The sequence below is a fragment of the Serinus canaria genome, chromosome 3 (genome assembly GCF_022539315.1).
Source record: "Serinus canaria isolate serCan28SL12 chromosome 3, serCan2020, whole genome shotgun sequence".
In the NCBI taxonomy this organism is placed as follows: domain Eukaryota; kingdom Metazoa; phylum Chordata; class Aves; order Passeriformes; family Fringillidae; genus Serinus; species Serinus canaria.
In genome coordinates, this window is record NC_066316.1 from 31445802 (window position 1) to 31466599 (window position 20798).

A 20798-nucleotide genomic window follows, 5' to 3' on the forward strand; every position below is an offset into this window, starting at 1 on the left:
TGATGGGGCCCTGATCTCCTGTAAGTGGCTGAACACCTGGCTGGCTGCAATGGGAAGCAATTAATTAATTCCTTATTTTACTTTGCTTGTGTGCATGGCTTTTGCTTCTCCTATTAAACTGTCTTCATCTTGACCCAAAAGTTCTGTATCTTTTATCCTTCTGATTTTCTCCCTGATCCCACTGGTGGGGGAGGCAGCCAGTGGCTGCATGTGGCTTGGCTGCTGGTTGGGGTTAAACCACAACACTGCCCCTATTTCTACCCCATGAACCACATGGAACACATAAAATAGGATAGCAGAGATGTTGGGCCATGTTCAGTCTGTTTCAATACACAGTGTCTCCTTTTGAAAAAAAAAATTATGATAAATGTATACGGAAAAAATAATTTTGAAATGTCATATCCCAGCATTCAGACAGGAGTATGATAGATATATAGATTTTCATGTCTTGCACATTGTATTGCTAGTATAAATCATGACAGCAGTGAATTAAGACATAAATAGGAAAGAGAGAGAGAGACTGGAAAAAGAGTCTCATGAGCTAGGGACAGTGGAACAAATTCATACTGCAAGAAAAAAATCAATGAAGAGAGTGAGTGTTTCTTTCACTGAAGCTTTACCCACCCACAGCACGATGCAGCTTGGTCCATTGACTCTTTCCAACTGAAAGCAATTCGTAAAAGCTAAACTGCCAGCATGTTCTCTGCCTCTAGGAAAAATGAGAAGCATTTGTATGAATGGCTTTCTGAGGTTTCTGATACATGTCAAGGGCACACACACATATATGACTGTTTGTGTGAGGGATTGTTACTAACTGGCATCTTTTCTTTTGCAGAAATGTTCAAGTGCTCCAGAGTTTTTAATGATGTCCTTTGAGTGTGCCTCTCCATAGATGAAAAAGAGGAGAAGTAACATGAAAGAAATCCTTCAGCAGTGAGAACTGGAGGGTCAGCTCAGCAGTAGAGCAGGAGTGTTGCCTGGAGAATGCCTGCAGAGCCTCTACACATTACTAGTCCTGGATGTGCACAGAAACATTTGGAAACCTTTCCTCGCATGCATTTCCTTTCCTTACATTTTTTGCATGCATCTGTTCTCGTTCAAGCTCTACCAGATGAGGAACTATCGTGTAATAACAAGAGTTTGAAGACAGTTCCAGCTCTCTGTCACAAAGGTGCCGAGTGGCATTAAAAGATTAAAAGAAAAACAAAGGAGAACCATGATTTGGGCTCAGGTTTTTAACACAGGTTTTGTAAATATTGTTATGCAAATACCTCCAAAATGTGCACATTTTCTGCATTTCCTTGTCATGATGCATCCTAAATTTTCTGGTAAATTTTAGGCACATATTCACAGAATCAGATTATGGATAAATTGGAAGGGATCTTAAAGGCCTTCTAGTTTCAACTTCTCCACCATGGACAGGAATGCCCCCCACTCTGCATGAGGTTTCTCAGAGTCCCATCCAACCTGTCCCTCAACAATTCCAGGGATGGGTCATCCACAGCTTCTCTGGCAAACTTGTTCCAGGGTCTTACCATGCACTGAGTAAAGATGATCAGTATAAAGACCAAGATTGATATAAAAGATCAAAAATTGCTCAGTAGTAATTCTTTACATAAGACCCACCCAGCAAGTGAACGAAGTGCTGGGCTGGACTCATCACAATGAGAAAAAGCTCAAATCTATAAAATGAATTGCTCACTGTGATCTTATACAAATTGGAAAAAAAAAAAAAAAAAAGATACCTGGTGAAATATAGAGTAGATCTAGTTACTTCATAAATGCTTGAAAATCTTTGGTTGCCAGGTACAACCATGATGCAAAATATTACTGTGATTAATTTTTTCTATTAGTACAAGTGCATTAAGGAGTTAAGCAAGTGTTTTGCAGTAGGTTTCCAAGTGGCTATATGTGCTGTACTTATCTGGCCCATAATCAAACTTACATTCAGAGTTTGTGGTAGCAAATTTGGTATGAATGTTTAGATGGATCATAAAAAGGAAAAATGTGAACATTTAGCAACATTGTGCTTAGTCACAGCAGTTACACTTATTCTTGGAGAGTGAAGAGCTGCTATTGTCTGACACTGCTGCATGAAGTGTCAAGCATCAACTATCTGGATCCCTCAGTTTTTCCCTTGGGAAGGGAAGAAACAAAAAATCTGGAAGGTTTTGGTTTTTTTGTTATTGTTGTTTTGGTTTTTTTTCCCAGACCAGGCATCCTTCCAGGCTTTTCTGGAAATATACATATAGCTTTGCTCAAGCCAATGAAGCTTCATCAAGGAGACAAATATACCTCCTCCAGCCAGTGGAGCCACAGAGCCTTTGCCCTAGTGAGTGCCCTTCCTGCAAATAGAGCAGTTCTTGATGCCCTCTGTGTGGCTCATCCACTGCCAAGTATGGAGCTAGCAGTGAAGAGATTCCACTCAGGAGTGCAAATCAGAGGGAATTATTTTCTTCAGGTTGTTTAAGGATTTGAAGACTTTTCCCCAGAGCCTAGTTATCGAGAAAAATAGCAAGAAACAAGAGATGCCACAAACACTTTGTCAACTTCAGATCTTTCTGGTTTAAAGAAGTTAAAGAAAGCTTTTTTCCAGTCAGTGCAATGGTTTTACTGCTAGACTAAGTAGGAACAATGTGTTACAATTGAAATGCATTGTGTTACAAAGTTGGATTCTGCACAGAATAAATCTTATATGGGAAGATTTTAACTGCATTAAATGATGCCTAGTAGGTCAGATGTACCAGCACATGATATATTTCCACAGAAGTAGAGATCTGTGTAGCAGTTTGGTTTGTTGATGTGGCTGGTGTTTCAGAACAGCCCAAACCCTCCTCAATATGTGCTTAGAAAGCATAGAATAATCTGTCAACAAATATGGCTTTCTGAAAAAACATAGTTACTGTGGTGTAGACACAGGATAAGTATCTCTGCCATGGATCAAGGATTCAAGGTGCAGCTTGTGAATTCTATTTAAGATCACAGAATTTTTGTACACTGTAACCATTGTGGTTTCAATGTACAAAACCACTATTTGCTATGACTCCTTACCCTGTATTTTTTGATATAAATCTCAGGCAGCACAGAGATCAGAAGGCATTGGTTTGTACAGCAGGACACCTTTTTGTGTGTAGGAAAGCTAAAAGATCTGGTCATGGAGAACACTGGGTCGCAGATGTTAGGAAAACAAAACTCCATGTTTCTAGGATCTCAGCTTATAAAGCAGTCCTTATAAAGCAAAGACCCCATGTCACAGAAAAACATTCCTAGAAAACAAAGGTAGGAGCCAATCCCTCAAGCCCTGATTAAGATAGATTAAAGGTGTGTGGCTCCAGTTTGGGGGATACACCCAGAATGTGCTGATGCATATCCAAGAGGAACAGGCTGAGCTGTATTAATATGTGCTTTGTTAATATCTGTTCCCTTGCAGCATCTGGTAAGTACTTAAAACACCCTGGAGACTGAACAATGCAGTTTCCACAGTGAAGATCTTTTTCCTCAGTGTTTTACTCTCAAAACAACCTAGCATTTCCTAGGTAAACATCCCTCTTTGTGCTGCATGCCAGAAAACACCTAAGTAAGAAAAAGCAAAACTGTAACAAAATATTCAAGCCTCCTTTTTACACTCATGCTTTCACAATGTGAATGGAAGCTAGTCATGGGCAATAAAAAGTTGTTGCAGTTGTACAAACACTTTCTCCCATGTATTTTTGCTCATCAAACACAGAGTTCATGTCAATATTTCTATTACATATCAGTTAGGGAAGTACATGACATCCCATTTTCAGTGGGTCAACAAATTTTTCACTTAAAGGGGAAGAAAACCAAAACCCAGCTAATATTAGCTGATGAGAATCCATTTGTATGGCTTTATGCCAGAGAACTTTAAATTTGCTGTTTTCTTGCCATTTTTGGCAAATCATTTGGAAGCAGTATTTGTGTTTGCTGATATCACAGTAGAAAGCACTGAAGGGGTGGCAACAATTAAACACTCTGGAAAGGAACAAAAACCCCTTCCTGATGTTATGATGCATCCAAAGACAAAAAAACCAGTTAAAAATGGAAAAAGGGACAGTTACCAGTTTATGGACATCTTTTGTCTTTTCTCACAGGCTTCCCTGGAGTGGGAGCTGACATAATCCAGCTGTCCCAGCTTCAGCACAGCCTAAACCTGGTCAAAAACACACTCTTCACATCCAAAATCTTTCACTTGCTGCTGAGCTGGCTACAAGACTCATTTCAAGATCCTGTTGATTTTTCAATCACTGTTCAATTTACGCTTCTGTATAACTAAATGAGGTTTTGGTTCCCTGTTGCCCAGGTCATGTTCTGTATTTTGTAGATATTGGGCTGCAGCTTGTACAGAAACACCATAGTGCTATAAATCATTAAGTGTCAGGGTCTTTTCATACTATGTTCAGCAGTTCTGAAACACATGACTTGCAGAGATCCAGGAAACATTCATTTCTGTAAATACTGTCACATCAAGCTTAAAAGTATATTTCAACCATTTCTTTTTTGATCCTTGTAGTAGCAATTATTTTGGATGTTCATCACAATATAACCATTATTTTCAAGACAGAGAGCATAGCTTTAGATGCACACATCTCTGTTGCAGTCAAAGCTCAGTTGCAGGAAATAAATTTTCCCATATGGATATGGAGTCCAAGGAAAATTCATGTCTGAACTGAAAAGATTTTCCCACTTTTTCCTGATCTGGTTTGCATGGTACTCACAAGCAACAACACTCATGGTGCTCCAAGTGCAGAAGCAAATAGCCGCACAGGCAAAAGCACCTTTTATCACTGTTCATTATGAATTCAAATGCATTTCCTTAGACATCACATGAGGTCATAAAAACCCACAGCTATTAACTTATAGACAATAATTACTGAATCTGACCTGAACACAGGCATACAAAGTCACACGACTGCCGATAATGAAATCAGACTTCTCCGTGAATACAGGAATATTTCCAAAAACAAACCAAAGGTTAGAGCACATGGGAATGATGTAAAATAAAATCAGTGAGAACCAAGGCAAAAGGCAGACCTCTCCCACTCTCCCCTTTAGCATGCAGATGTCTTTTCCAGACATGGGAGCAGTGTCAGAGAACTACTCCAAGCTGTGCCCACTCGCTCCAGTCGTGGGACCACAGAGGACACACTTCAGTCTCAGGACACAAGGGTAGCCCAGTGCAGGGACTTCCTTCTTTCTTTGACTTCATGCCAGCAGCTAGGGCTGGCTTAAGCTTTATGCCAAATCCAGGTACCATGGAGCTCAGAGAAGTTTTTCCATTTCTCACACAGGCTTTTGGGGAAAAAAAAGAGACCCCAAATTTTGTAGCACTTCAAATTTATGCTAGCATTAAGGCTTTTTTTTCTCACTAATTGTGGAAAATCATTGCACGTCACATTGGCCTTGGTCCATTAATAACATATTGTGTGATCCTATTTACTGGCCCTGGAGAAAACAGATATCAATGATGTAAACATCTTTCCCACTGAAAACACTGAAGATTCTTCAATGAAAAAGCTAAAAATAAAATTGTCTTGAAAAAAATTTGCTGAGGGTAACATATATACACAGAAAACTAAGAAAAAAAGCCATAAAGCCATAGCATCCCTTTAATACATTTTTCCAACTTAAAATGGGGGGGAAAGAAAAAAAAGAAAAAAAAAAGGAAAACCAAACAACATCCTATTTCATACCCACTTCTGAGAAATCATTTCCCTCCAATTCAGGTTGACCTTCTGAATCATATCTGGATGTGATTATCCCCTCAAGAACCCAGAAGAAGCGATATACCATGTGTGTCACACACAAATGACTAGCCTTTACCTGGTCCATCCCACTCAGCATTGCTATTGACAAAACATCATTACAAAAAAGGTCAAAATAACAAATCACTAGAATAGTAGAAGAAGATATTTTCTAGTCAAGAGATTCATTTTCCCTGCAACATAAACACTAACATATGCTACAACATACCCACAACAAGAAAGCTAAATGTTAGCTTCTACATAATAAAAATACAAATTTGCCAAAGGTCTGTGCACACTTACATAAACTAACAACACGTGAGCCAGGGAACCTCACACAAGTACTAGAGCATATGGTAAATAACAGCAGGAAGGCAGGCAGGCAGGCCATTAGACCTTCAGATTAATTGTGATTATTTACATTCTTGTCTCCTATTTTTTCTTTCTCTCGTCTCTCATGCTCTGTAACGCTGTCCCAGGACTATAAACTAAAGCAAAACCAAATCAAAGCTCCATGTTTTCTTGATGTTGGAGATGGGCTCTGATGAAAGTGACCCTGCAGCACCATCTTTGAAAACTGTTGTGGTGTGAAGCTATATCCTGTCCCTCAGGATACAGGGATAAGATATTGTGCCAACTTCTTCCTTCCCTTCCCCCTGCCCCCTTGGCCTCTTTCTAAGTGCTGTCTGTCAAGTTCCACATTCCAGCTAGGGCATCGTGTGATTGGCAGAAGTTCAAAAGATGCTTCTCAGACCTGGGGTCATTGGCCTGTCCAGGTGTCATTGTCCCCTGAGACCCTTCCCCTCCCACCTGGTTGGTGGCTCACCTATCCTCTCTCTCCCCCCTCCCTGTGGGCTTAAAAGGCACTGGAATCATGCAGTAGGGGTCTGTTGGAGCTGTTACCAGGATTCAGAACTGTGTCACCCTGGAATAAACTCTGGATTTAACCCTCCGGCGGAATCCGCTCTCTTTCTCTTCACCATCGCCTGGACTTTTTCCACTAGAGGCAAACTGAGTTTCTGCTTTGCTTGGACTCATTCTGAGTGCCTAAGTGCCAGCCAGCTAAAGGCGTCTCTGAGGTGAAAAACCACATCTGATACCTTTGATTCAGTGCACCAAGGCCGGACGAGCCCAGGCATGCTCCACTCTGCAATATTGGGATTTATATTCCATAGAAAACCCACATCCTGCAGCCACGGCCCAGCCAGGCCCTCCTTGCCCTGCAGAGGTGACACCATGGAGCTGTGGGGCATTGGGCAGCCATCCCCATGCCCCAAGAGGAACATGAGCTTTGGCAGGTTTTGCTGCCTCTTGTTGGTCGGTCTGGAGCCTTCTCCCAGTGCAGAGAGCAGAGGGAAAGGGGAGCAGGCGGGTGCTGGAGCACTGTGCCCAGCCCCACTGTCCCTGCCACTGCTCCCAGCCTCTCCTCTCCCCCCAGAGATGTTACTGCCACCATGGCAGGCGGGCTGAGAGCAAGCAAAGAGCGGTGGAGCTGACCAAAGGCGGTTTTGCTGTTCCAAACAACTGGGAGGAAATCTGCAGTGCAGTTCTGGTAGGCCAGCCTATCTCAGGAAGCAGCGGCCCAGCACTTTCCATGTCACCTGCACTTTCTGCCAGCAAAACATGTTCTCCATCCCTATTTTTGTTTTCATTGTAATCCCTCCTGAGGTGTGTGTGTGTGCAGGATGAGTGACCCTCACAGGGAGCCTCCTCAGCCGGCCGTGGCCCTGCCCTCCATGGCAGGGAGAGGCTCCCAGGGGCGAATGGGCCAAAGCGTTGTCCAAAATGAGCTGCCTGCACGGACCTCATGGACACAATTCCCAGCCAGCCCCAGCTGTCCTCCTGCAGGGACAAATGGGCAGTCCTGGTGCCCTGCCAGAGCAGGCCCAGCTGTGTGGGTGGGTGTGGGCAGCCCCTTTCCCTGGTCCTATCACTCTTCCATAGCTGGTTCCACGAGGTTGGCCTGCCACGGCACCTGTCATCTCACATTAAAACCAGAGGCATTTGAGGGACAGAGTGAAATTCAAGCTGAAACCTGAGCAAGGCCACACTGATCGCCCAGGTGCTTTGGAACAGCATCTCCAAGGTGCTGGACAGCCTGGGCTGCTGCAAGCAGGACGTGGATTTTCCATGTGTTCACACATTCCACCTCTGCAGAGCAAAGGTCTGGAGAGGACTGGCCTTGTGGCCACCACCAGATTTCAGCTTTGGCTCCTTTTACCCAAGGAGTCCCTTTGAGAGGGTAACAGCTCCATTTTAGCACTGGCCAGCTCACACAACCTCAGCTTTCCAACCCTTTTTTCCTCTCTTCTTTTCTTACATGTATACAGAGAAATACTGGTCTAGATACATATTTTGAAAACCTGCTGATTTAGATGAGCACGGACATAAAATCAATTCCTCAGCCTATGGTCTAACCACACCTTTGTATGGTTTATAATGGAAAAATCAGTAGTAAAATTAAAAGTGTTGTTAACTTCCAAATGGCACTTTCTGTTGTTTTATGTTTGGAATAACTGACCAAATGGGACATGTTCACTTTTAATGGTGGTTTTATTTATTTTTCCAACAGTATTTCTTTAGTACTTTTTCCTTTTATATGACATATTAATACATAATTCAGTGGTTTTATGTCTCCCTGCACAGCCTGCATGATTTCTTGTGCTATTGAACAGTACTATTTATGACCAAATGGCCAAAATGTCTTTTTTTATTAATCTTTTCTGGTCATGGGTTTGCTTGTTTGTTCTTTTGTTTTCTTGACATTTTCTGAGCCTGCCAAAGTGCTTAGCTCCCCAATTTCTCTGTCTGAAACAGGTCACCCCAAAGGGTCAGAATTTGCATGTTTACTAAGAAAAGCCAGCCAGTCCGGCAGAGGTTGAAAATACAGCAGAGACATCAGTGTTCCCAGAGCTGTTATCAGCAAAGGTCCTCCTGCATTACTGTGACACATGAGGGGTTGCACGTGAGCCAGATGCCCCCATTAACTCTAAGAGCAGCAGCCCAATTTCCTGTTCCCAAGACAGCCACCCCCAGGCACCAGAGCACCCCAGTGTTGCTGTGCCACCTTCCCAGGGCACTGAATCCAATGCAGCACTGCAGGCTGCGAGCCCAGCTCCGTGGGGCAGGGGAAACCAAACCACCTCCTTTGTGAACATTACTTTCAAGCATGTCCCACTTGGTTATCAGCATCTAGTGTGCTCTTTATAGCTAATTACTTTATCCATAGCTTCAGCACTCAGTGAATCCAATCATTATATCACCATGCAGTTGTTACACAGTGTATATCCTTACATGCCATTTCTGGGTATGGATATTTTCCATCTGTACATTCTCCTCAGGCAATAGCAGAGGACACAGAGACCTTCATTAGCCCTTTGATGGACTACAGACATCCTGCTTGTTAGTCTATTATCTAACTGCTTATCAGTCACATTCTCAAGCTCTCATTATTTTACTTTCACACTGCTTTAATTAGCCTCTGTATTTTTCAGGCACTCATAGTCTTGCTTCAGCCTACATGCAGAGATTCTACAAAAAGGAAAATCAAATATTAATGTTATAAATGCAAGCCTATTAAAGGCAACCTGTAAAGGATTGTTGTTAAGAGAGGCCAAAAAGTTTATTTTCCTTGGGTTTATTTCCTTCAGGCATCGGCTGCCTCTCTCCCAAGTCCTCTGAACATTGCCAGGGAGTAAATTCTGCTTGTCTACCCAGGGCAAATAATTTCAGGTAGCTGCTCACAAAAGGTGAGCAGGATTCAGCTGAGCTCAGGCAAGGCAGATGTTTTCTTCCTTGTTCCATTTCTTGTGGTTATATTTTCTCTTTTTCCATAATTTTAAGGGATGGTCTCACATGTTGTTCTTCAGAACATTCCTTCCAGCTTAGAGACAAAAAGGGGAATTATTTGGAAATAGTAGGGAGAAATCTGACTGCTTTTTCTGAGGGATAAGTTTTCCTCCACATAATCAATCTTTTATGATGATAAATATGGTGCTGGAGAGGCCATTGTGCTTTGAAACGCCTGTGATGGTAACAACAAGTGTGAACATACAAGTTAGATTTTAAGTATTGTCAGTGTAGCAAGAGTCACTGCCTTGAGATCTGACTGTCTACCAGCAAGCCCTTTCAGGTTTTTTCTGGAACAGTGGAAAAACTAAGCAAAGTATGCTGCTGCTAAGGAACAGACTCATCACCAGCACTGTGAACTCACAGTAAACAAGAAACCCAAAAAATTAAGAGCAGCCATCACTTCACACGTACTGCTCCTCTAAGGAAACTGGATCTTGTGAGTTCTTAGTGGCCCATTCCTGGTGTCTTGTGTCTTTCTTCCAGCTCTACTCACTTCTTTGAAATAATTTCTGAGTTTTCCCAGGATCTCATGAGTCTCTAAGAACTAATTCTCAAAAGAGTTTTCCTCTTTCAATCCAAACCACCTGCACCTTTCAGTGCATCACGCTTTCTGTTCTCCCCACACCAGAGCTCATCCCAATTTACAGAATTTTATATGCTGATATTTCAAATATTTCTTTGTGAAACTGAAGCAACCTGCAACTCATTTCATCATCTGTTTCACCTTATTCAGTAATAAGCACCTGCCAGCACAGAGAGCAAGGTGTGGAATGTAGATAAAATCCTGAGATTAATTCACTTTCACCTCTCTGTATTTTAGGAAAATAACCCATATTAATTATTTCATTCATAAAATGCATCCTCCCTACCATGCTCACCATTATCTTTCTATTGTTAATACTATTAAAGGCAGTGACCCATGTCTGGGCATTTCACCTCCATGTTACTCAATTTATTTATTTAATTTTTTAAATGAAAACCACTTGCATAGCTGTAATTGTGGTCTACCACGGAGGTCTCCATTAAAATTATCACTTCCAGGGGTTTCATTAGACTGTCATAATTTGTCCCAGACTGAGCACAGCTAAAAGTACTCCTTTCTCCACACCAGTACTATGCAGAAGAAGAGCATTGGCCCCAGTGTATCACCCCTTCACTTTCAGGACACAGCCAGAGAGCACTGGAAGTAGATCAGACCCCTGATGCCCACTAGCCCCCAGTCTAAGGTCACACTTTGGCCTCCCATAACTTTTCACAATTTGTCTTCTGAGACTTAAGACTTTGAAGGGAAGTTGCTGTGTCTTAGAAATTGAAAAGCTACGTTAAAACTTTAACAAAGGAGATTTCAGCTGCTGCCACCAATTACATGAAAGAGAGCAGTATTGTTTTGCTAGTAAGACAGTGGTCCCCTTGCATTTCTCCTCCACAGGGTGCAGGGCTGCTCCACTGAGAGACCTTAGCAGCACTCTGTATTTTACTGCAGGGATCAGTTGGCTCGACTGAGAAAGAAAAGCATCACCCAGGAATAAGAGAGGTGCCTTTTGCTATTACCATGAAAACCCACACACATTTGGCCAAGTTATAAACCACAGGTGGTCACTAACTGTGTGTTCTTCATTTTCTGGATGCCTGACTTGAAACCCTGGGGGCTGATTTGCAAAGTGCTGAGTGCTGGAAGCTGTAATTGAAGTCTCTGGGAGCTGTGCTTTGAACATATATCGAGCTATAAAAACACTAAGTACTCTGAAACATCAAACTGGGGCCCCAAAATCAGTGGGTCCTTTGACCTTAATCTCCCTGTGACTCAGCTCCCCATCTGTAAAATGAGAATGCTGTCACCTTCTTGCCTCACAGGGGTGCTGTGAATTTGAATCCACATGTGTCTATTAAGCACTCAAAACGCTCTGCTGAAAGCGCAGCTGAAACACCCAAGAGCAAATAAATAATTTTGTATTCAGCATACTCTTTGGGTGATATGAGGCAAATAAGGCCTGGGCCACACTTTGAATGATATGGCCAGATGCCTCTGAGTATCATGCAGCAGGGAAAAAAATAAATAAATGTAAACTCATGTAATTAAAGACTGTCTTGTAATGTGTTTACACAGGGTTCCAGAGTTGCGGTTATGTGGGCAATTTTAGCTTTGGCATTTCCAGAGCAAGAAAAATACCATTGCTACTGAGGGATGGTGTACAGTGAATTCTGACACTCAGCACTGTGCAGGAGGTAGGTGGAAAGTGCAATGACAAATATATCTCACAAAATGGGTAAGTTAAAGATCATTATTCAGGGCCAAAGCAGAGTTAGGACACAGCGGAATGAAGGATGCCTGCCGAGCCTTTCCTCACTGCCGCTGCATTAGGTTACCACTCTTAATTACATAATCGTGTATTTTGCCCTGGGAGCTCTTGCATCAGCACAGACCACATGTCTACAATATTTTGTTTGTATTCTTCTATGTACTCGCCTAGCTCTTCTTTTGCTGCACATTATTCAGTCCCTGCTATGAAGACAGAACTATTAACTTCCGTGTGAGTTCCTTATGGCTCTGGCGCTAATTCACAGCTAATTTACTTCCATGGTACGTAGAGGCAAGTCACAGGGATATTAAGCTAAAAGGAACCACTAATTTGGGACACAATTTGATTTTTCAGATGGGGGTGGAAGGCTTTGGCAATCGATGCCATGGCTATTTGCTGGTTGCAGACAAATCCTGAAACTCAAGGACCTGAGGTGCTTTCCCAGGTACTCTGGAGCAGGGAGGGAGGCATTTGCTGTGATGGACAGAGATAACTGTATTTACTGACACACCATAAGACCATCTGCTCCAATCTATCCAACCTCTCCCTCACAATCCCTCTCTGTTCACCAAGGTCCTTCCTTCCTTCATTTCTCAGGCACTTTAACACAGGCAATTAATTCCTGTCTGGCAAGCTGGGTCCACAGCTCCATCCCCTGTGTATTCTTCAAAACCTGCCTGATCCCACATGTGCTGCCCCAGCTCCCTTCCCAGCAGCATTTCAGCTCCTTTGAGCTCTTCTCTCAGCCTTCCCTTCCCCCCCAACTTTATTTTTCCTCTCCTTAAGACATCTTCCTGTCACCTGAGAAATGTTTATTGAATGTGTACATGCTGCAGATTTTCAAAACCAGAAGAATTTGGCTAAATTTTTCAAAGCAGAGAGAAAGATGCAGAAGATATCCCTCTAAAAACAATGTAAGACCCATCTTAAAATACTTTCTTTCAGTCTTGGCTGATCTTTGCAAAGAAAAGAAGCCAAAATTTTTTGCTACCCTGCTAAAAATTTGTTTTTCCTGAGAATGACGAACTTCATTCTGCAGCAGTCACCCAGCAGAGAAAATTTCAATCAATTTCCCAAAATCAAGGTTTGGGGAATAAAAGTAAACACATTCCATAAAAGAAGGAAAAAAAAATAAAATAAAAGAAAGGGAAAAAAAGAATTTAAGGAAAAGCCTAAGCCTTTTAATAAGGAGAGCTAAACAGAGATTACAGCCCCACCGGTCATCCACAGGATAGAACATTACAAGTCTCAACTGTGTTGTAAAAAGCACTTTTTTAAGACACATTTTTTGGGTGTCATAGGTGTGTTGTATATCAGAAACATTGCACTGCACCCTATAAACAGATCCAGTTTCATTACTGGGGTTTAGCTTTTTATTGGTGGGCCTGGATCATCCTGAATATGTTAAAGGGTGAAAGAAATTGTCTCTTCTGTAAGCAGCTGAGAAAAAGAAAATAAGAAATGAAAAAAATAGAAAGGAGATTTGGAATAAAGTTTCATTGATAGGTTTAACATAGCCAGACAGCAGGATTCAATATAGGGCAACACCAATGTTTTGCCCCACCTGGAATCTTCCTGAATGTGTGCCTCTATATTACACTGTATTTTACAGCATCTCTATATTTTCTGTTGGCTTAAAAACAAAATTAAAAAAGGACCTCATTTATTAACTCAAGAACTTGTCCTCCAGAGGTGATTGTGAACCATATTCAATTCTGAGAGAGCACTATAACAGCAGAAAAGTACTTTAGAATAATTAAAGTAGAGGAAAGGAAAAGAAAGTCCAAAGTGTTTTCTTTTTCACACAATGGAAAAAAGAGCAGTGTGAAACTACACAGGGTTAAGCAAGTCCATGTTCTGCTCCGGTCCATGAGGAGAAGTCAAGCATCATCTCATCCTTGTTTAAATTTGCCTTTACATTTCACATTTTTTGTGGGAAAGATTGCCTTCAGATCTCTAAGGGAAAGTCCACTAAACTGTAGATCCCTGAGGCAGCCAGTGCCGTGTGGCCTTTGCTCATGGGCACAGATCCAGCCAGTCTCCAGCCTCTGCCACTAACTGGTCACAGGCAAGTCTGCTTGGCACACCAAAGAGGTGGGAAATTAATGGGACCTGGAAGTCTGAGGATCAGCCCTGATACTTCCAGCCACATAAGAAATACTTCATGTGAAACCAGTTAAAATTCTGAGCAATTCCACCCAATCACAACCTGGTGGATGGCTAGGTTAGATGTCCACTAAGCCCAGCCCTGGCTTTTCCTTATTCTAGCTCTGTGATCACCTCTCATGGCCATTTCCTGGGGGAAGATCTGGGCTCCCAGCAGCAGCCTGGCTGCCAGTACATCATTGCAATGGCTGTTTACAAGGGATAAATGGTTCAGGTGGTCAAAGGGGAAATACAGTTGAAAGACAGAAGTCAGAGAAGGAACAGCTTGTCATTTCTGCATTGTGTGATGTGAGGGCAGAGAAAGAAATAGCTAACCCCACAACAGATCAGTAAGTCCATTTTTCCATCCTTCTGCTGCCTTATTTTTTACCTTTATTAACTTGCCTATTTACCCCAGTTATTTCTGTTTGCACATTCCTATGGTTCAACTCAAGTGATGCCTCATCAGCATTCCACTACTTATCCAAGTTACAGAAGTCCCTCTGCTCTGGGACTTGTTAGATAGGAGACAGAAAGGAAAGAAGCTTAAAGACAAGCTCAATGCAAAATGAGTGGATGCTTTAAGTAATCATTTCCTTGCCTTGTGGAAAACAGTCACCCCTTTACCCTCCAACTTCATGTCAAAATTTAACCTTGGAAATGAAGACTTTACAGAAGAAAAAGCACTTAAATAGCCAACTGTTTTGGTGCTTCACTTCTGCAGAAATGAGCTGTTGTCTTTGATGTATTTATTATACCACATCTGTCTTCTAAATCACAGAGCAATATTAACATCTAGCTTTTGCCATAAATTATAAACATCTAAGTAGTTTTCCTGAGTTTTACACGTGAAGATGTCACCATCTCAATAGCTGTCTTTAGCACGTATACTATGGTATATATTTTATTTTCCCCCACCCCCTAAAAAGAAAGATCAAGCATGTAAAGCCATCAGAACAAAGATGAGCTGCTATTAACATTATGCTCAGACTAAGCAGAAGTTTGTGATATCAGATGCCATCCCCTTACCCCATCCCCCACTCATGCCACACAGAGGTGCTATTTGTCTTGCAACAAAAAAAAGGAAAAAAGGAGGGAAGGAAACACCACATCTTTGAGACAAATTTTACGACACTCTGAATGATATGTGTGCTTTTTATGTTTATGAAACCACCATCTAGCAAAAAATAGCTGCCTAATATTTTGACACGAAGGTCATTTGAAAGTTTTACTGCCTGCAAGCCCGATCCATTTTGTTGACAAAAGGCTCTCTCAGGGCTCTTTAAGGTGTCCCAGCCTGCTCGACTTTCTCTCTGTCTAGCATTTCTATTTCCCCTCCTCACCCCCCTCCCACCAGACTAATTACCAGCTCATTAAGGCTGTCCTAATGAATTATGTTACAGCATTAAGAAAGGGCTTGGAATAAATGCTCATTTAGGTACAGGAGGAGGGACAGAGAGATTACTACTTGTGTCAACCTTGCCAGCTGAAGCTAACTTGATCTGACCACACTCAACACCCAGACCTCCTGCCTCCCCCCCACAAAATCATAAATATTTCAGCTGAAATGAATTTTAGATTGATATAAACATGCTCTTGGGAGGAATTGGCTTCCTAATGCCACAGAAAGAGAAGTGCTCAGGAAGGTTATACTCTGTGCACATTGAGCTTGTGCTCTATGAGCTGTGCTGCCTGCACCTGCAAAAGGCTGAGGAGTAACAGGGGGGTGGAATTCTCTCCCCTTGCTGACTGCTGTCAGGCAGAAAGGCAAAGGCACCCAGTGCTGGGCAGCAGTTATTTATTAAAGGCACTTTTGCTATAGTTTGGATAATTTATGAAGGAAGCTAGGCAGAGCAGCTTCCATTTAAGATCACTCCACACTGCATAGTGAAATTGTCCCTATTTCTTATACAGAACAGTAGCATTGGCTCCACAAAGAATTCTATGACCCAGCAATACTGGGATCTGCAGAGATGAATGACAGAGCCCAGCTTTGACCTGTGAACTAAATTCTTATCATGATGCTTTCTGAGGCAGAGCTTTATCAAAGACCCCTCACCATTTTCTATATTCAGCCTAGACATTTGAAGTGCTAACATTCAAATGTGCCATTTTTCAAAGGCAAGTCTTGTATTTAATTAATATCTTGGTAATCTTCTATCGAACAGGTACCTGGGTTGTATATATTGGTACCTGGGCTTTGCCTCTGGCTCTCCTGAGGGATTTTTATGGTCTGCAACACCCCCTCATGCATGCTCCCTTTTCTCCTCCTTGGTTTTTTGATGAAAGTAGCTGTAAGTGATTGCAGAAGGAAATTATGCTTCAAAGAGGCCTGAATTTCCTCAAAATGCACTGCCAACATTAGCTTTCACTATGTGCACGTGAAACTTATTCCAACCATAGTCAAGGCAGCAATATGCAGACATTAAAATAAAACAGCTGAACATGACAGAGATAAGAATTCATTCTCTTGGAATCACCTGCTTTTTGAGACCTCTAATTACTTTCAGATTTTGGCAAAGAATCATTAAAAGTAAATCAGTTCATACAGTGCCCTCTATTATTGTGCTTCTAGGTTACTTTGTTTTCCAAATGCTTCACCAGAAGGAGTCACAGACATAAGAAAATGGTCATTTTTAAGAAATCCTTCAGCTTTGCCGTATTGCATTTTTAATGGCTTCCTTAGCACCCAGCAAGAGTAAATATAATTGCAAACCTATGAGCTGACATTTCCACACAGACCTCAAAACCTTTTTAGCTGTAAAGGCAATAATTTAAGCTGTCTCATGGAATAAGAGGCCACACAAATTTGAGCTTTCATACTTTAGTACGTGTCAGTAACTGGCTACATTTTAGGAATAATTAAGTTGGCTTTAAGCAGCATCTACACCTAAGATCAGGTAGTTTCTGGATGGAAGTGGACTGCAACACTTTTATTTATTTTTAAATACATATACCCTCCAGGATTTAGGAGATGCCACAATCTAACATTTATTTTATGTCCATTCATCATCTTCAAGTCATAAAAATTACTGCTTGCAGGCAAACTTGTGCATACAGCCCCTTGCATTACATAGACACAAGTACATATATTGTACAAACAAAAAACATTAGACGGGCATTTTTGACACTAAGAGACAACCTAGCAGCCAAGCACTAGATTATTCTTATCGCTCTTTTGCAGTAAAGCAGAAGGCAAGCACATATATGGGAATTTCTGCCAGAGCAGCAGATGACAGAGCTGTTATAGAACAAATAAAAAATAAGTAAATTTTCCTTTGCCCAAAACATCCCTTTTTCATCCTAAACTTCTTGATTTTTTTTTTTTTCTTTTTAAATGTTGGCCCTGTTTGGACTGTTACTTTTTTCCTTCCTTCTCCTTTAAAAAGACAAAAAAGCGGCTGGTAAGCACGGGGAGGAGAGGGGGGAGAGGGAAATGGCCCTTCTCCCCCTTTGGGAGTAGATGCAGCATGCCAGCGGTGTGACAGAAGCCATCCTGCCCCTGGCAGCAAGGCTGGCGGGTGAATTGGGCGGCCGCGGTATCGGCCAGGGCCATCGGCACGTCCCGCTGCCTATCAGCGCTGTGCCTGGCAGCTGGGGAGATACATTTAGATAAAGCAGCCAGCAATCGTTGATAACAAGTCCCTCAAATGTCAGGCAGCACAAAGGGCAGCATTGATTGCTGCTGTACAGCCCGCCTTTCCTTTTCTTTGGTGCTCTATTTTCCCCCCTCTTTTTAATATAGCAAAGACTCTGCCTGGGATAATCTGCCTGCAGAAAAGGCCATTGTGCTGCTACATGTATTGTATTATTCACTAAATAGAATTTATCAATGTTTCTCTGATTCCCTTTCCTTTCTCCTCCCCTTCCCCTCCATCCCCTTGTTGCTACCTAGTCGCTTCTTCACTGAGGTGGGCCTGATCCGGCAAAGGACAGACACTGAGTCCTAGATGAGACATATGGGCTCTTTGAAATCTATGATATAGATTTCCTCCCCTCTCCCACAGCTTTGGATGGGTGCCCAAAGCTAACACTCATCTCAGCTTTCAATTGTTTCTGACACAGAACTGACATGGTTGACATTTTGGGGCCATTTCAACCCAGAAGTTGCGCCAATCTGAAAATGAAAAGTATTTTGAATATCAGGCATTCAATATGTTCTCTCTTTGAGCTACCCAGTTGGGCCCTGGCAACTTACAAAGCTCAGAGTCAGCTCGTGGAGATTTGCTGCCACATTTAGCAGAGGCTGCTGCACCAGCAGGAGACACCCCACCCTCTGCCACGAGAATGAAATGGGACTTTGCAGCAAGAAGCAGCACTGGCAGAAAACACACAATGTAAAGGAACACAGTGAAGGTGCATTTGACAGTAAGGGCTCCTGGGCTCCAATTGCTGATGCCTCTAGTGGTTCTCTTCAATTTTTCACCCTCTGCCTCTCTTTCCGGAAAATGAAAATAATGTATTGCCTGCTCCCACATGCCAGCTTTGGGCTGCAGGAGCCATCAACTTAGTGTTTACAAAGTCACCAGCAGGTTCCCAGAAGGTCAAGCAGTGACACATTTCCAGCCCGTTGTTCAGGACTGTCCTTCATCACAGTTCCCTTCCTCTTGATGCCTGAGAGAGGCAAAAGGAGACCCAGCCCTCAGGCATGCTCACTGCATTCACATCAACACACTCCCCCTCCTGCTATATTTTAAACTGATGTGAATTTAAAGCCTAATCTTTGGTTCAGTAATGAACAGGCTGTTCCCAGCTATTTAAAAAAAAAAACGATTACAATCCCCAAGATTTTATAATCATTTTAATTATTATAATTTTAGACTTCATCCTTCACCAATAATAGGGCTCGAACAAAAAGTGTGGAGTCCCTAGAGAGATAAAATGACAATGGTTTTTGTCTCATATGCTTGCTATAATTACAACTATTTGATCTGATGCAGTTTTACACTTTTATACTTTCAGCTTTGGTGTTTTGAATGTAAACCTCTCTGAGGATCCTTCTGAAGGCCTGAAAGATTATATCTCTCTCCCTGCACAGAAGCATTTCCTATACTCTTCTGTCTCATGCAGGGGTGAGGAGTTGGACAACATCCACCTCAAGCCACCACAGAGGTGACCACAGCCACAAAGAGCATTCCAGGCAGCAGAATGCAGCTGCTCTGCAGGGAAAGCAGGATGCTCCCTGGGAAGATGCTCAGCACTAACAGCCTTACCAGCTGATGGCCATATGTGCAGGATGAGTCCTCAGGGGGAGAGATGATATGGGCAGGACCATGACACAGTGCACCTGGACTTTCCATGCAACAAGGAGCAACATCTTGTTTCCCATTTACCAGGGTAAGGCAAGATGATGTCTGTCCTCTGTCAAACCAGAGGTCTGCCTCACCAGGCTCTGACAACAGCAGCAGCTGCCCGGGGACAAGCACAGGTATCATGGTATGGTTGGAAGCTCAGAGGCAGGAGCAGACCTGCACTTCTGTGCTCTTTTCTCCACCTTCTATCCAGAAATTGCACCTGCAGCTCTGTTCAGAGCCTTTTAGCAGCTCTTAATAGTTTTATCCTACTCTGTATTTGTCTTGCCTTTTTTGAAGCCATTTTTACAGTGCAAGTAAAGTTAAACATTTCCCTTTATAAAAATAAACACTATTTTGATATAAAGAAAGAAGGTTGGCAGGGGAAAAAGAAAGTATTTTCCCCATGGAAATGAGGGTTGGCAATTCCTGCAGCATAGTGATCTCTTGTACTTTTCCCTTCAGGTCTGGAAGTGAAGGGGACAGGAGAGAGTTTGTCTTTTCAGACACAGCTTCTTTGATCACCGTCATTCACTCTGGAGAATGGAATATTGAATTCCTTTTGCAGTCAGCCTGTACTTAAGCACTTTTGAGTCTGGCTGCAGTTTGTGGACTTCGTGAAACATGAGTATCCCTCCCACCTCTTCTCTGCCTTTCTTCCCTGACATAGGGATTTTCAAAGGGCATCATACTGCTTGACCTGAGAAATGGGGTGTCCTTGGCCGTTGCTGACATACACAAGGCCATGCTGGGAAATTGGGCAGAAATTGGGCATTATTCTTAAATTGGAGAGCTGCATTCTCATCCCAAGATCATGGGTAGAAGATACAAGAGGTGGAATTCATAGCCATGTATGGCCCAGGTATAAATTCAGGTGCAACTTCCATTACTAAAGTACAAGGACCTGAAGCAAAAGGGAAAAAAAATCTATTAAGCTCTTAGGATACAATTTTTGGCAAAGGACGGTACTTCCAATTATACTGAATGTCTGTTAATGCTGATATAACCAAGTCTGCCAGGTTTTCCATTGCAAACCACAAATTTCAGGAGTGTGTAAAACTCTGCTAAGCAAATGCATAGCCTGCAGTGAAACTTGGCAGATAAAGCTTCAGCTGGATAAAGGTTTTACAATAATCTTTGTTTAAAACAAAGTTAATTAAATTTGGATTTAACCAGAGTTTCAACCATTTTAAAGTTACAGAATAATGCCAGGACTTAATTGTACCTTTTATCCGAAGATCTTTAAGTACTGAGGCATCACATAAGCTACACAGACAGTGGGAAGTTCATTCCCCCTTACACTCAATCCAGAGCAGGAGCAGCAAGGAGCTGGCCTGGGTTCTCCCTAAAACAGGCTGCTCATGGCTCTTTGTGCTGCTCTGCAATATCCAGCTGTTCCAGCAGCCGCTGCAGACAGAGAGCAGGGAGTGCAGAATTAACACTGGGGA